Below are 11,514 nucleotides of genomic sequence, written 5' to 3' on the forward strand. Positions count from 1 at the left end.
GTCATTTTACAACATTTTTTAAATATTTTAAGCTTATAAATTATAATGCTTAGAAAAAAATTAAATCCAAAATATTATTATAAATGACATATCAAATCTGATATCATATTGGCAGTGCCGGCTACTCAAGTTAGTGTGGAAAGATTTTTCAACAATTAAATTGCTATCTCATTATAGATGTAATTTGAGTGAGCCGAGTTTTGAAAATATATTAATTGTGCGGCTTAATTAAAAAAATTTAAGTAAAAAAAGGAAAATATAAATTAAATATTATTTTATAATGTGCCAATTAATAAAAATGAAGGTTTTATATATGTGTTTTTTAAATTAATGACAAAATATAAAAAATAATTTTCCTATACATAATTCGAATGTAGATTTGAATACAAAAGTGTTCGAAACGAACCGATATTTTAATTTTTTACGAACCGAACCTGAACCTAGAACTTTTTATAAGTTTGTATATAATATAACTAAGAAAAAAATAAAATTTTAGCCCCCAACTCCAAATAGCGGCTGAGATATGGGCCTTTAAAGGAAGAAAAATGGGTTCTCCCTTTAATTTTAAGTTTCTTTAGGTATAATTGAGCTAGAAGCTTCATTTAAATTATTTATATAGCCTAATAGTAGGCCTTAAAAACCGGAAATGGTCATAAAATCAAATCGGTATTTTTTTTTCTCTTGAATACTTCTTATATAAAGATATAAGATTTATAAATAAATATGCAAATTTTCAAGTTAGGCCGAGCTCAAGTTTAAGAGAAATGGCATTCTTGTCATTAGTCTGTTGCAAATATTCTTAATAAATACTTGATATATAGATCGATAATTGTATACAAAAGTTTCATGCTTTTATGCCACTTAGGGAAAATTAAATTAAGGTAAAATTATTTACATAATTGTGGAAATAAAAATTAAATTTTGTCTTCAATAAATTATAATCAAAAATTAATTTGTATTTTTTAGTTATTTTGATGAGCAATTCATCAAATAAACAAATCATATCTACTCTTTTTTATATTAAACATATAATATTTGATAGCTTTTTTGACTATGCGTGTGATATTTGATTTATAAAAATTAAAAGAATATAAGGTGTATAATATTTGATTCTCATATGTACGATGAAGGTAGCTCTTTCTGTTAACCTTTTAGTAATGTTTGCCATGGGGTATTACGAAAAAATGTCATTCCGCTTTGATTCCAATGTCAAGTTCATGATGGCTTAGATTATGAATTTTATTCATATATCGATAACTACACCATCAGAAAAAGAATATTTTTGATATTTTTTGATTTTAAGAAAACCAATTATTTTAGTAATTTAGTTTAGGAAAAAAAAGATTTTTATGATAACATAAAATTGGTATATTCTTCAATTGGTTCTCTCTTATTACCTTAATTGATATAAAACGGTTTTTACATACGACTTATTTAATCGGATTCGAATAATATCTATAAAATAGCGAAAAATCACTTCCAGCCATTATAATATTTATATTGAATAAAACCCTTTCCCTTGACCAATTTTTTTGCTATCCTTGCCATGGTAAGTCATAGATTCTTCTTGTTTTTAGAATTTGTTACAAATTTATTTTTCAATTGTATAATTATTTCACATTCATCGTTGATATTAAAATAATCTTCTGAAAAAATGTTTAAAACATATTTCTTAATTTATGTCAGATAATGCAAATGTCATTAATAATTTATTCTGGTTAATCATCCAAGGAAGTACATTTCTTAGGCCTTCAACGTATATGTAAATTCAAATTGTGCGAATTTTAGGAAAGAGATAAATTACATATAATAGCACCCCCCCCACCTTATATAATCTTTTATTGAAATCAGAGACCTGAAGGCCCGACCCCAAGGCCAGTTTACAGTAGAGATCTGCAAAATTTGGCCCGGCCCGTACCCGGCCTGAGTCCGACTCGAACGGGCTGGGCTCGGGCCTAATTCTATTTTAAAATAATCGGGTTCGGGCCGGGCCGGTAAAACTTTTTAAAAAATTAAGGGTTCGGGCCGGGCCGGCAAAACTTTTTTAAAAAAATTTCGGGCCGGGCCGGGCCGGGTTGAAAAATTAGGTCCGATGCAGATCACGAGTTTACAGCCATGCCGTACTTTAATTTTCTATAAATATACCCGGGCAAGGCGTAAAATTTTTTTAACCCAGGTCGGACCAGGCCTTAAAATCTTTTTTAGAAATACCCGATCCGAATATTTTAACCATTATTATCTAAGAAATTAAAAATAAATATATATTTTTTAAAAAATCGAGGCCGGACTATGCAAATGGTACCTCGGCAGGTCTCTCATATAAATACATCAAATATTTAAAAATTTAGCTTAAATATATCACAATGAATGATTTGTCAAACATTTATTACAAATTTTTACAATTGACTAATGATTAAAATGCCATATCTCCTAATCCTATACTCGGCGCAACTTAAAAATTTGCATATTTATTTGTTACTCCTTTATCTATATATATAAATTTAAATGAAAAAATAACCGATGTGATTTTATGACCATTTCGGTAGTTCATTTTTGGTTTTTGACATTAAAATTTTTTTAACAATATTTAACAATATTTAACATTATATAACTTTAAAGGCCTACTATTACGCTATATAAATAAATTTATATGAGTTTCTAGCTCAATTATATCTAAAGATATTTAAAATTAAAGGGAGAGCATTTTGACCAAATTTCTCCATTTTTTCGGCCTTTAGAGGCCCATGAATCTCATCAGCTATTTGGAATTGGAAACTAAAATTTTATTTTTTCTTAGTTTAGAACGGGGATAACTTTTGTCAGATTTCTTGCCGCCGGGATCCAATATATTTTTCATAGCTAGTTCGAATAAATGGGTTTTGAGATTACTTATTAATTATAATTAAAGGTAATTTTGGTAGAATAACTTTTAAATAAAACCAATTTTTGTTTTGATACTTTTTATTTTGTATAAAAATTAATAACATCCTATTTCATAGATGACGTCATGGATTATATTTTTGATAAAATAATTATTTAAGGGGATTTGGGGGGGGGGGATAAAAACAACGTAAACCATAGAAGCGACAGCGGAGCATATGGTGGCATGAACTAAAGCTGCGTAAAGACCAACAATGGGTAATTGATTTATTTAATCATTCGTATGGTAAGAAAGGGCAAAGTAATGACAAATAATATTTATCTAGATTGGCAATTCGCCCGGCCATATTTTATAAATTTTAAAGCTCGGGCTGCCCCGAGATATTTTTAGAATTTTGTGGGCAAGGGTCCGGACCGAATTTGATGAATCTAAATTTGGGTTTAAATTAATATGTATTTTTTTCATTAAGTACTAACTCAGCTTTACATTTGACATATTTTAATTTTTTATTATCATTAAATATAACAAATAAATAAAATCAATAAATTAAAAAAGGGGTTTATAATTATATCAAAATAAAATTTAAGAGCATTGTTCAATCAAACAAAATTAATAATATCTTTCTTTTTTAAATAAAGATATCTATTAATAGGAGAAAATAATAAATAATCGGTAAATCATATTTTCAAGGTAAAATTATAAATAAAAGTGTAATAATATAATTTTAATTTATATTCTTTCATTTCCTTTCCTCTTTGACAGGATTTGAGATATTTAGAAATTATAATTTTAAATTGATTTCTTTTACAAATAATTTATTATTATTACAATCGTTCTATATTAAATTATATAAATTTAATGTTCAAAATTTGATTGAAATTTTAACCCTAAACTCTTCTGCTCTATCAGCTCATCATCACTTACATCGTTAATTATCCCCACACTCATTCCCCCTTCCATTCTAAACCTTTTTCTTTCTCAATTTATTTATATTATTTAACTTATTTAAATATTCTTCTAATTAGGAGAGATGTAAGTTGGGTATCTTAACTACACCATTATGGCTTTTCCGAAAAAAATTAAAACGTATGTTAATATTCTATTCTTCAATAATACCCATTTTCAGGCCAAGATTCAGAAGTGTTACCCCTCATTCACGGTCAGCATGAATTAGCGGCGAAGTATACAAAATATGTTGTAAAAAATAATCATAAGATTTATCGGCTGCTTATAATTTAATCTTCCAACCAAAAAAAAATGTTATTTTTTACATATAAATTTTTCTAGTAAGAGTAAAGATTTTCCAAACATTTTACGTGGATGTAATTTTATTTATTTTTTAAAGATGGTACACAAAGGTGTTTTAGCCCATTCATATTCGGTTAGGGGTAAAAGTGATTATTCAAAAAAAAGGAATATGCCGCCATTATTGAAGTCATTATGAAAAGGTAAAAGCATATGCATGCTCAGCAGGCCTAAATTATTACCCTAAGCAAGCAATAAGAGCTAGCTAGGCCATGTCTGTCAGCCGTTAAAAAACCCGATTTAGTTGTTTTATTTTAAAAATAGTTAAATCATGATTTGAAGATTTATTTAGAAGAAGGCCAAACCTTTCTGCTAACTTTTAGCGAAATGTCGAAGCTTAAATAATATTTTTTTAGGCCATTTTTTTGAAGATCGGAGAAATCGAGTGGTAACAACACTATTTATATCATTGGTTACCATGAATAAAAATATCTTCCTCTAGTAATATCGATCGACTTAATGTGTGGTTATAATAAAAGTGTTTTCTATTCTTATGCTAGCTACTGAAATTATATCAGTATATCAGCTACATATAATTAATAATTAAATGGTGAATATAAATTGGAAGCAATTATATTTAATTAAAAATAAATATTTTTTTAATTTTCTTTAAAACCAAAAATTCCAGATATTAATTCTGCTGGTAAATTTTATTGTTAATATTGTAAAATGTGAAAAAATAAATATTTTAAGATTTTATGATAATTGCCATCTATTGTTGAAAAAAATATTTAATTAGAAACAGCCTGAACAATAAAAAAAACTAATTTTTATAATTAAAAAATTTAATAAAAAAATTAACCATTTTTTTAAAAATAAATAAATAAATTTCCCTTAAATACCCCCATCGGCTTATCTTTATATACTCATCTCTATAGAATATTCTTTTTTTTGGTTAAAGATTAAAAAAATTAATTAATTCGATAAATCTAAATGATTATCTATTTTCTATTATATAATTAATTGAATAAATAATGATCATTTGAAAACATTGGATAAATTCAATTATAATTACATAATGAAACAACAAACAAAAAATATCGTTTGGTGTAAAGGATAAATATATCTTTTTTGGGGTAAGAATAATATATAATTTATAATATCAATAGAAAAGTAGATATGGTGTATTTATAATTCAGAGGCCTTCAGTTCGAGAGCCCCAAATCCGGTCCCAGGTGTAAACCATGCTTAAACTCAGCTCTTTTCTAGGTCACCAGTCCTGAACCAATCGGAACCTGTGGTTAATGTCGGTAACAGAAAAACACATTTTTATTATAATAATCGTTTTCTATTTAGAGAGTATTAAAGCAGACCGCATCCGCCCCCCAAATCATAAAAGTTTTCTTTATTAGACCAGCCGTTTCTCAAATGAATGAAAAGATGAAAGTAAAATTGAATCATTTGAAAATGTATAAAAAATAAAAATACATTTTAAATCAATTATACTAAAAAATAAATAATTATCATATAACCATAATTATTCAATATTGGTAATTTGAATATTAGTTCCTTAATAATGTAGATATGATTAGAATAGATTAGATTAGAATAAAACTAAATACATTGGATTATGCCAATGCACTCTTTTCACCGATATTTCACTAATTATAATTTTTATAATATATTTATTTTTTCTCTAAAAGTACTATTATAGATAATATAGTATAATTATAATATTTCGAAAGTCATTATTTTTCTATAGAGGGGAATATTGTTTTTTTTAAATAAAAAAAAGGTTTGTTTAGCCTTTCGTACTTGTCTAAGCCTCCAAGTTTTAAGACAAAATATCCTGGGTTTTTTCTAAACTTCCTTCAAAAATAGGTCAGTCTGGTCACAAAGATTTTCAGACCAGGTTGATCCGGGATACTTAAGTAAAAGATATCTGCCAAATCTTATCAAAATATTATAATAGCGTTATTTAAATTTGTATATACACCGAGAAGCCGTCTTATTATTAAGGAAGAATACTGAAGTGATTGGTTCCAAGTTCAGCCAGTCCGAAGTCGTATAGGGGAAGTACTAGGACATATATTTTTTTTAAATTAAATGGGACATATTCGGTAAAAATTTTTTAATTTTTTGGGCATGGTAGAGCCAAAAATAGATACGATGTGAAGTCCCGGGTTGTTAACCCGAATTCGGGTTCAGGAATTTTAAGCTCTATTTAGCGGAAAGTTTGATAGCAGGAACTTAATCGAAGGCGATTTTCTAAAAGTGATCCGAACCCCGGATCCATATTAACCCGGGTTCGATTGGTTGCCCATAAATCGGTCTCTGTTTTAACTATGGCCTCAAAATCCAAACAATTTTAAATTTCTGAATTAGGGCTCACAACCCTGGTGCAGTCTGCCGGGTTCTAATTGGAAGGGTACTTTATAGTCAACATAAATTAAGTTTATAGTGTTTAAATAAATTGTAACTGAGTACAAAAAAAAATTATATATTACCTATTAAATTATATTTTTTTAAAGGACAAGGCATAAATAAGTGATATGTTCAGGTTTTATTAATTTTATTAACAACTCGCTTTTATGTTTCACGGTAAATCGATATTTTATTATGTTTTTTTTTATGAAATACTGAACCGAAATTCAATGTCATATATGCGTGTGGAAGATACACTAATTATTATTATTTTGAAACATAATATATAAAACAGGTTGTTTAATTTTAATGAAAGGAAGAAGAAGGGGAAAAATGGATAGTATAATTTAATATAATAATCGAAAACTGTAATTGTTCCTCGATATTTTACCACTCCTCATTTTTAATTTGACTAGACGTTAAAGGTAGGGTTGTTAAAAACGACCCGATTAATATTTTAGCCAAATTAATTTTATGTAAGCCTAGAGATTTGGCAAAATGGAGATCAAAATCTTTCTCCCCATCTATGAGCAAAATCTCCAGACTTACATTAAAATCTTAATCGGGTCGTTTTTAAAAATCGTCCAGAAAAGGGCTTTTTAACAACCATGACGTCAGGACCCATTCCATACCATAATTTTTTTTTAAATTATCTATGTTTAAAATATATTTTTTCTATAAATTTCTTTCTTATTTTCTTTCTTTCTTGCTACGGAAAGGAGTCAGCTATCTTTGTATTTTGTAAATATTCATTCTCATCCACTTTCTTTAAACAACGTATCTTACTTTTTTATTTATCAGCTTCGCCCCCTCCCCCTCCCAAAATAAGAGATTTTTTTTCTTTTCTAGATCGCACATCAATAGCTCATTTATAATGTTTATTAAATCACCTAATTTTGACCATCTACAAAGATGGCTTAAAAGAGTTAGCTCACTCCTTATGTTGAAATTCAATTTCATAGGTTTAAGGATAAAATCATGATCAAACCATATAGGAGTGACCAATTGATTTAACAAAACACTAATCATTATTTAATGAGGATAGGAAAGATGAAGGTTTTATAATGAACAATCTTATTGGTAAGCAGTTATAATCACAGACAACCATGGAGCTTGAATGAATTGGAGAAAGAGCAATTATACACTGGAATATAAATATTTCCATGTCCTAATTCTATGTTTCGTCAGTAACAAATTTATTGTATCCAATAAAATATATTCAAATTATTTTTCTCATATTTACAATTTTTATTTATTGAAATAAGGATAAGAGAGAAGTTGGGGGGGGGGGGGGTACTCTTATATCAGATAAACATATAGATGTGCCTTATGTAAAAAAAATATTTACAGGCATACAAAATAATGTGATAGGAAATAATCTCCATGAAATCATATTAGACGTAGTGTTGTTCAACGGCTCATTTTGAGCCTACTCTTAAAAACGACTTATTCAATATTTTAGCCAGAAATATATTGCCTAAGCCTCAAGATTTCTCTAAAACCTTTGTGCCATCTATGAGTAAAATTTTCAGGCTTGTGTATTTTCTTTCTGAATAAAATATTGGGTTAGTCGTTTATAAAAAAAAAATCGGCTATATAATTTACTTTGCAACACGTTTAAGTCGCCGGAGTTCAGGTAAGGAACGAAAATTTTCTAGAGTATGAGATTTTTTTTATTAAATAAAATGAGATTCACTTTTTCTAATTTTACACAATAATTACAAAATAATCATTTTAAAAAGAGATCGAATTGGAAAGTATATAAAAAATAATTCTCAGAAATGTTAAAATAATTACTTATCAAAATCTTCCGCGGTTATTTAAAGAAAAAATCTGAAAAATAATCAGGAAAATTCTAAGCTTTCAGTAAATTTAATCCTGGGTAAGGATTCTAGTTAAAAATTAGTTTTTGCCTAGCATTTTTAATTTCTTTCAAAATTTATGTTGGAAGGGAGGGGGGGTTAAATATATTAGGGGTAACCAATGACATAATATACCTACACTGACGATTCATTCATTAAAAGTGTACATCAATGCAAATCAGCTGGAGAAGCCATATTGGATACACTAATCATTATTAAAATTTTAAACGAGTGCATAATTTATTCCTATATTTGATGCAAACTTTATTAAATACCGGATCATCGAGATAATAAGGAAGCAAGTTATCAATTTAATAGTAGTTTTTAACATGAAAATAATTTTAATAAAGGTTACCAAAATGGCGGGTTCAGCTGATTTGCTTTTAACGACGCTTAAAAATGCATTTTAATAAATGAATCGTCAGTAGGTATATTATGTCATTGGGGGTAACAAACTGAACCCAGAGTTTCTGTTTCGTAATTACGACAGTGAGAGAGATCTAGAAGAAATTGCAGGTTATTTTTTTTAATCGCAATAACGGTCACATTTAAGCTAACTCTTGCTTTTTTAACCGAAATACGCTTAAAACGTTTCGCGCTTATGATTTTAAAACGTATGTGTATAAGTTATTATTGAATATGCTGAATGCATAAGCTATATATTCAGTTGTTTATAATGCTCTCGCGATAATGACCTCGCATAAATATATTCGCGGTATAAAAATTTGCTATAAAGGGTGTTTACGATATCAGTTTTGTATAAGATGTATTCGCTCCAAACTCACGATTCAGTTTTACGGAAATAAATTCGCTATAAGTTTGCGATATTGTCTTCGCCGCAAATGTTTAGCGGGAAAAAAAAATTGAGGAATTGATTTTGTGAAATTCCCTTCGCTTTAGCTCAATTGACCTGATACAAGTATATAAAATATAATGTATTTAAATCCAAAAGAGTCAGTTAGGATAAGGACTGTTTGAGAGTGCTTAAATTTATTGTAGTTTATTTTCCGAAAATTAAAAAATTAAATAATTTTTTATATTAAATTTTATTTTATTATCTAAAAAAAATATATTGTAACTATTCTACCCGATTTGGAATATACCTAGAAAAATATAACTTGTTATTCTAACATCATATTAAAATTCGTTATTTAGGAAAGGATATATCTCTTTATGTTAAGTCATATGAATGAGTGCATAATATTGAAGATTGCAATAAATGATCTGGTGATTAAAAGAATTTGCAGAAATTGGCAAGATTTCATATATGAACAAAGCTTTCATTTTTTTCCCCTTTCTTATCGATTTAGAAATTTGTATATGAATTATTTTGTTGAGTATATAACTGAAAACGACTCATGTTATGGTTATATAATATAATCAAAGATAATTGTAAACTAAAAGTAGATGGATATATTTTTTTAAAAAAAGTAATATATTAAGTATATATAATGAATAATATCATATTCTTAATATCGGATCAGTAATTCAAGGATGATGGTATACTAAAAGTCAATGAATACATTTTAAAAAAATTACAAAATATTAAGTCATGTTTAATAAATAAAATCATATTCTTAATATCGGATTGGTAATGGGCATAATTGAATGTTGGTCCTATTATTTGAATCCTAAAAATAAAGATATCAATTTAATATTGGTTATATCGTATAAATCTCCAAAATATATATTCATAACTTTGTGTAGCCTAAAAAATGAAATATCCACTCATATTCAACAGAAGAGATGTATAGAATGTGGTATCTGATACTTTCTTAATCCATTATGAATGGAATAATCCTACTCCTAAAAAGAATAATCCACTAAATATATTAATAGAAAATCATTAATAAAAGAGGTATTAAAAAGAGGGGATAATTAAAAATTGCTATGACAGATATTATATTATAATCATATTATAGGCAAATATGTGCATATTATTTTATTTATTAATTAAAATATATGGGGACAGACATTTATTTGAACTATTTGTACCAGTATTTTTAGTGACAGTCATTTTCTAAACTCATAGCACTTTTTTAATTTAAATTATAGCACATTCTAATTATGATAAAAGGATATGAAGTAAATAAAAATGAAAATAATTTACTATAAAATAGCTGTTTGCAAAATAGAGATAGCATGGCTTACCATAACATTTTTTTTTTTTGTCAAGGCCTGTAAAAAAAATAGCCCATAAATTTTTGTGAAAGGAAAAATCATAATTATGGATTATACTACATTTTTTTAAATAGTGAAATGCAGGGCATAATTACCCAAGACCTTGGATTGTTAAAAAGTTGTATTTAGTTATTTAAAAATGACCCAATTAAGATTTTACCAAAAATTATATTATGTAAGCCTTAAGATTTGGCACAGAGGTCCAAACCTTTCTTCATCAATGAGCAAAATCTCTAGGCTTGCATAATATTGTCTGACAGTCAAAGCAATATTATTTAGTTTTCCAGTAATCCATAGGACCATATTTTTAAGCATAAGGCTAAACTATGTTAATTTGATTTGAGACTAATGTTGCTAAACTCAATTTAGCTTATTTATAAAAACAACTAACTAAATTAAGATTTCTTCCAAATAAATACCGAAGCCTCTTGATTTTACTATAGCTGAAAGGTTTGGCCCGTTATTAATGAATTAAAAATTAAGGAATTTTTTTAGCTAAAATCTTGATTTCATGATTTTTTGAGAATTGGCTATATTTAGGTCTCTAACACTATTCCAGGCTATTAATTTTATATTTAATATTCAATCCTATAATTTAATTAACAATCCTTATAAATATATATTAGATAAACATGATATATAAGTCATAACATTGCACCATTATATTTTAAGCCAATAATCTTTAAATACATTTAATGAATTTTAATTTAAAACCTGGTAATAAACAATTTAATCTATATAGATTTTACTATTTATGTGTTTTAGATAAAACTGAGTGATCATTATTATAATTAAAATTATAATCCTTACCTTGTTTGAAACGCGAATTTTTTTAAATTTATTTCTAAATTGATGATAATGATGAATGATGCATTCTCCAGTAAAATATTATTTATCAATTATATAAGCAAATGTCATTTG

The 11,514-nt window shown here is 27.1% G+C and overlaps 1 protein-coding gene across 1 annotated transcript in view; it reads right to left on the reverse strand.

Annotated features, from left to right (window-relative positions):
* The window catches only part of LOC135924082 (phospholipid-transporting ATPase ID-like), a 48,660-nt gene extending 37,146 nt beyond the window's left edge, over positions 1-11,514 (reverse strand). The window contains exon 1 of the mRNA XM_065459130.1: positions 11,404-11,514. The gene's annotated coding sequence lies outside the window, so the exon portion shown is untranslated. The remainder of the gene's footprint in view (positions 1-11,403) is intronic.

This window comes from Gordionus sp. m RMFG-2023, chromosome 2 (genome assembly GCF_954871325.1).
Source record: "Gordionus sp. m RMFG-2023 chromosome 2, tfGorSpeb1-WG-v2, whole genome shotgun sequence".
Classification (NCBI taxonomy): Eukaryota; Metazoa; Nematomorpha; class Gordioida; order Chordodea; family Parachordodidae; genus Gordionus; species Gordionus sp. m RMFG-2023.